Here is a 6,604-nt window from a genome sequence, read left to right as displayed (position 1 = left end):
TGAAGCTTATTTTCATAACTTCGGTGCGTTCATCTCCGTATAAACCATCGTTATATTCGTTCTTGCGCTTCATAATTCGTGAGGCTTATCTTCATAACTTCGGTGCGCTTCATCTCCGTAAAAACCATCGTTATATTCTCTGATTCGCTTCATCTTCGTAAAAACCATCTTTTTATTCGTTCTTACGCTTCATAATTCGTGAGGCTTCTTCATAACTTCGGTGGGCTTCAACTCCGTTAAAAACCATCTTTATATCCATCGGTGCGCTTCATCTCCGTAAAAACAATCGTTATATTCGTTCTTACGCTTCATAATTCGTAAGGCTTCTTCATAACATCGGTGGGCTTCATCTTCGTAAAAACCATCTTTATATTCTCTGTGATTCGCTTCATCATCGTAAAAATTACCTTTATTATGGTTCACTTCGTGTGGCTTATCTTCATAACTTCGGTGCGCTTCATCTCCGTAAAACCATCTTTATATTCTCTGTGATTCGCTTCATCATCGTAAAAACCATCTTTTTATTCGTTCTTGCGCTTCGTACCTCGTGAGGCTTATCTTCATAACTTCGGTGGGCTTCATCTTCGTAAAAACCATCGTTATATTCTCTTATTCGCTTCATCTTCGTAAAAACCATCGTTATATTCGTTCTTACGCTTCATAATTCGTGAGGCTTCTTCATAACATCGGTGGGCTTCATCTTCGTAAAAACCATCTTTATATTCTCTGTGATTCGCTTCGTCATCGTAAAAATCACCTTTAATTACGGTTCACTTCTGAGGCTTTTCTTTATAACTTCGGTGGGCTTCATCTCCGTAAAACCATCTTTATATTCTCTGTGATTCGCTTCATCATCGTAAAAACCATCTTTTTATTCGTTCTTGCGCTTCGTACCTCGTGAGGCTTATCTTCATAACTTCGGTGCGCTTCATCTCCCTAAAACCATCTTTATATTCTCTGTGATTCGCTTCATCATCGTAAAAACCATCTTTTTATTCGTTCTTGCGCTTCGTACCTCGTGAGGCTTATCTTCATAACTTCGGTGCGCTTCATCTCCGTAAAACCATCTTTATATTCTCTGTGATTCGCTTCATCATCGTAAAAACCATCTTTTTATTCGTTCTTACGCTTCATAATTCGTGAGGCTTCTTCATAACATCGGTGGGCTTCATCTTCGTAAAAACCATCTTTATATTCTCTGTGATTCGCTTCATCATCGTAAAAATTACCTTTATTATGGTTCACTTCGTGTGGCTTATCTTCATAACTTCGGTGCGCTTCATCTCCGTAAAACCATCTTTATATTCTCTGTGATTCGCTTCATCATCGTAAAAACCATCTTTTTATTCGTTCTTGCGCTTCGTACCTCGGAGGCTTATCTTCATAACTTCGGTGGGCTTCATCTTCGTAAAAACCATCGTTATATTCGTTCTTACGCTTCATAATTCGTGAGGCTTCTTCATAACATCGGTGGGCTTCATCTTCGTAAAAACCATCGTTATATTCGTTCTTGCGCTTCGTACCTCGTGAAGCTTATTTTCATAACTTCGGTGCGTTCATCTCCGTATAAACCATCGTTATATTCGTTCTTGCGCTTCATAATTCGTGAGGCTTATCTTCATAACTTCGGTGGGCTTCAACTCCGTTAAAACCATCTTTATATCCATCGGTGCGCTTCATCTCCGTAAAAACCATCGTTATATTCTCTGCTTCGCTTCATCTTCGTAAAAATTACCTTTAATTATGGTTCACTTCGTGTGGCTTATCTTCATAACTTCGGTGCGCTTCATCTCCGTATAAACCATCGTTATATTCGTTCTTGCGCTTCATAATTCGTGAGGCTTCTTCATAACATCGGTGGGCTTCATCTTCGTAAAAACCATCTTTATATTCTCTGTGATTCGCTTCATCATCGTAAAAATCACCTTTAATTACGGTTCACTTCGTGTGGCTTTTCTTCATAACTTCGGTGGGCTTCATCTTCGTAAAAACCATCGTTATATTCGTTCTTGCGCTTCATAATTCGTGAGGCTTCTCCATAACTTCGGTGGGCTTCATCTGCGTAAAAACCATCGTTATATTCTCTGATTCGCTTCATCTTCGTAAAAACCATCGTTATATTCGTTCTTACGCTTCATAATTCGTGAAGCTTCTTCATAACATCGGTGGGCTTCATCTTCGTAAAAACCATCTTTAGATTCTCTGTGATTCGCTTCATCTCCGTAAAAACCATCGTTATATTCTCTGATTCGCTTCGTCTTCGTAAAAATCACCTTTAATTACGGTTCACTTCGTGAGGCTTATCTTCATAACTTCGGTGCGCTTCATCTCCGTAAAAACCATCGTTATATTCTCTGATTCGCTTCATCTTCGTAAAAACCATCTTTATATTCGTTCTTACGCTTCATTCTTGAGGCTTATCTTAATAACTTCAGTGCGCTCCATCTCCGTAAAAACCATCGTTATATTCGTTCTTGCTCTTCGTACCTCGTGAAGCTTATTTTCATAACTTCGGTGCGCTTCATCTCCGTATAAACCATCGTTATATTCGTTCTTGCGCTTCATAATTCGTGAGGCTTATCTTCATAACTTCGGTGGGCTTCATCTTCGTAAAAACCATCTTTATATTCTCTCGCTTCATCTCCGTAAAAACCATCGTTATATTCTCTGATTCGCTTCATCTTCGTAAAAATCACCTTTAATTACGGTTCACTTCGTGAGGCTTATCTTCATAACTTCGGTGCGCTTCATCTCCGTAAAAACCATCGTTATATTCTCTGATTCGCTTCATCTTCGTAAAAACCATCGTTATATTCGTTCTTACGCTTCATAATTCTTGAGGCTTATCTTAATAACTTCAGTGCGCTCCATCTCCGTAAAAACCATCGTTATATTCGTTCTTACGCTTCATAATTCGTGAGGCTTCTTCATAACATCGGTGGGCTTCATCTCCGTAAAAACCATCGTTATATTCTCTGATTCGCTTCATCTTCGTAAAAATCACTTTTATTTACGGTTCACTTCGTGAGGCTTATCTTCATAACTTCGGTGCGCTTCATCTCCGTAAAAACCATCGTTATATTCTCTGATTCGCTTCATCTTCGTAAAAACCATCTTTTTATTCGTTCTTGCGCTTCGTACCTCGTGAGGCTTATCTTCATAACTTCGGTGCGCTTCATCTCCGTAAAACCATCTTTATATTCTCTGTGATTCGCTTCATCATCGTAAAAACCATCTTTTTATTCGTTCTTGCGCTTCGTACCTCGGAGGCTTATCTTCATAACTTCGGTGGGCTTCATCTTCGTAAAAACCATCGTTATATTCGTTCTTACGCTTCATAATTCGTGAGGCTTCTTCATAACATCGGTGGGCTTCATCTTCGTAAAAACCATCGTTATATTCGTTCTTGCGCTTCGTACCTCGTGAAGCTTATTTTCATAACTTCGGTGCGTTCATCTCCGTATAAACCATCGTTATATTCGTTCTTGCGCTTCATAATTCGTGAGGCTTATCTTCATAACTTCGGTGGGCTTCATCTTCGTAAAAACCATCTTTATATTCTCTGATTCGCTTCATCTCCGTAAAAACCATCGTTATATTCTCTGATTCGCTTCATCTCCGTAAAAATCACCTTTAATTACGGTTCACTTCGTGAGGCTTATCTTCATAACTTCGGTGCGCTTCATCTCCGTAGAAACCATCGTTATATTCTCTTATTCGCTTCATCTTCGTAAAAACCATCGTTATATTCGTTCTTACGCTTCATAATTCGTGAGGCTTCTTCATAACATCGGTGGGCTTCATCTTCGTAAAAACCATCTTTATATTCTCTGTGATTCGCTTCATCATCGTAAAAATCACCTTTAATTACGGTTCACTTCTGAGGCTTTTCTTTATAACTTCGGTGGGCTTCATCTCCGTAAAACCATCTTTATATTCTCTGTGATTCGCTTCATCATCGTAAAAACCATCTTTTTATTCGTTCTTGCGCTTCGTACCTCGTGAGGCTTATCTTCATAACTTCGGTGCGCTTCATCTCCCTAAAACCATCTTTATATTCTCTGTGATTCGCTTCATCATCGTAAAAACCATCTTTTTATTCGTTCTTGCGCTTCGTACCTCGTGAGGCTTATCTTCATAACTTCGGTGCGCTTCATCTCCGTAAAACCATCTTTATATTCTCTGTGATTCGCTTCATCATCGTAAAAACCATCTTTTTATTCGTTCTTACGCTTCATAATTCGTGAGGCTTCTTCATAACATCGGTGGGCTTCATCTTCGTAAAAACCATCTTTATATTCTCTGTGATTCGCTTCATCATCGTAAAAATTACCTTTATTATGGTTCACTTCGTGTGGCTTATCTTCATAACTTCGGTGCGCTTCATCTCCGTAAAACCATCTTTATATTCTCTGTGATTCGCTTCATCATCGTAAAAACCATCTTTTTATTCGTTCTTGCGCTTCGTACCTCGGAGGCTTATCTTCATAACTTCGGTGGGCTTCATCTCCGTAAAACCATCTTTATATTCTCTTATTCGCTTCATCTTCGTAAAAACCATCGTTATATTCGTTCTTACGCTTCATAATTCGTGAGGCTTCTTCATAACATCGGTGGGCTTCATCTTCGTAAAAACCATCGTTATATTCGTTCTTGCGCTTCGTACCTCGTGAAGCTTATTTTCATAACTTCGGTGCGTTCATCTCCGTATAAACCATCGTTATATTCGTTCTTGCGCTTCATAATTCGTGAGGCTTATCTTCATAACTTCGGTGGGCTTCATCTTCGTAAAAACCATCTTTATATTCTCTGATTCGCTTCATCTCCGTAAAAACCATCGTTATATTCTCTGATTCGCTTCATCTCCGTAAAAATCACCTTTAATTACGGTTCACTTCGTGAGGCTTATCTTCATAACTTCGGTGCGCTTCATTTCCGTAGAAACCATCGTTATATTCTCTGATTCGCTTCATCTTCGTAAAAACCATCGTTATATTCGTTCTTACGCTTCATAATTCGTGAGGCTTCACTACATAACTTCGGTGCGCTTCAACTCCGTTAAAACCATCTTTATATCCATCGGTGCGCTTCATCTCCGTAAAAACAATCGTTATATTCGTTCTTACGCTTCATAATTCGTGAGGCTTCTTCATAACTTCGGTGGGCTTCAACTCCGTTAAAACCATCTTTATATACATCGGTGCGCTTCATATCCGTAAAAACAATCGTTATATTCGTTCTTGCGCTTCATAATTCGTGAGGCTGCTTCATAACTTCGGTGGGCTTCATCTTCGTAAAAACCATCTTTATATTCTCTGTGATTCGCTTCATCATCGTAAAAATCACCTTTAATTACGGTTCACTTCTGAGGCTTTTCTTTATAACTTCGGTGGGCTTCATCTCCGTAAAACCATCTTTATATTCTCTGTGATTCGCTTCATCATCGTAAAAACCATCTTTTTATTCGTTCTTGCGCTTCGTACCTCGTGAGGCTTATCTTCATAACTTCGGTGCGCTTCATCTCCCTAAAACCATCTTTATATTCTCTGTGATTCGCTTCATCATCGTAAAAACCATCTTTTTATTCGTTCTTGCGCTTCGTACCTCGTGAGGCTTATCTTCATAACTTCGGTGCGCTTCATCTCCGTAAAACCATCTTTATATTCTCTGTGATTCGCTTCATCATCGTAAAAACCATCTTTTTATTCGTTCTTACGCTTCATAATTCGTGAGGCTTCTTCATAACATCGGTGGGCTTCATCTTCGTAAAAACCATCTTTATATTCTCTGTGATTCGCTTCATCATCGTAAAAATTACCTTTATTATGGTTCACTTCGTGTGGCTTATCTTCATAACTTCGGTGCGCTTCATCTCCGTAAAACCATCTTTATATTCTCTGTGATTCGCTTCATCATCGTAAAAACCATCTTTTTATTCGTTCTTGCGCTTCGTACCTCGGAGGCTTATCTTCATAACTTCGGTGGGCTTCATCTCCGTAAAACCATCTTTATATTCTCTTATTCGCTTCATCTTCGTAAAAACCATCGTTATATTCGTTCTTACGCTTCATAATTCGTGAGGCTTCTTCATAACATCGGTGGGCTTCATCTTCGTAAAAACCATCGTTATATTCGTTCTTGCGCTTCGTACCTCGTGAAGCTTATTTTCATAACTTCGGTGCGTTCATCTCCGTATAAACCATCGTTATATTCGTTCTTGCGCTTCATAATTCGTGAGGCTTATCTTCATAACTTCGGTGGGCTTCATCTTCGTAAAAACCATCTTTATATTCTCTGATTCGCTTCATCTCCGTAAAAACCATCGTTATATTCTCTGATTCGCTTCATCTCCGTAAAAATCACCTTTAATTACGGTTCACTTCGTGAGGCTTATCTTCATAACTTCGGTGCGCTTCATCTCCGTAGAAACCATCGTTATATTCTCTTATTCGCTTCATCTTCGTAAAAACCATCGTTATATTCGTTCTTACGCTTCATAATTCGTGAGGCTTCTTCATAACATCGGTGGGCTTCATCTTCGTAAAAACCATCTTTATATTCTCTGTGATTCGCTTCATCATCGTAAAAATCACCTTTAATTACG

The sequence above is a fragment of the Phymastichus coffea genome, unplaced genomic scaffold, assembly GCF_024137745.1.
Source record: "Phymastichus coffea isolate CEN01 unplaced genomic scaffold, Cenicafe_Pcof_1.1 PCOF00001, whole genome shotgun sequence".
NCBI lineage: Eukaryota > Metazoa > Arthropoda > Insecta > Hymenoptera > Eulophidae > Phymastichus > Phymastichus coffea.
The sequence above is the reverse complement of the archived record's forward strand: the minus strand, read 5'-3'. Positions refer to the sequence as shown.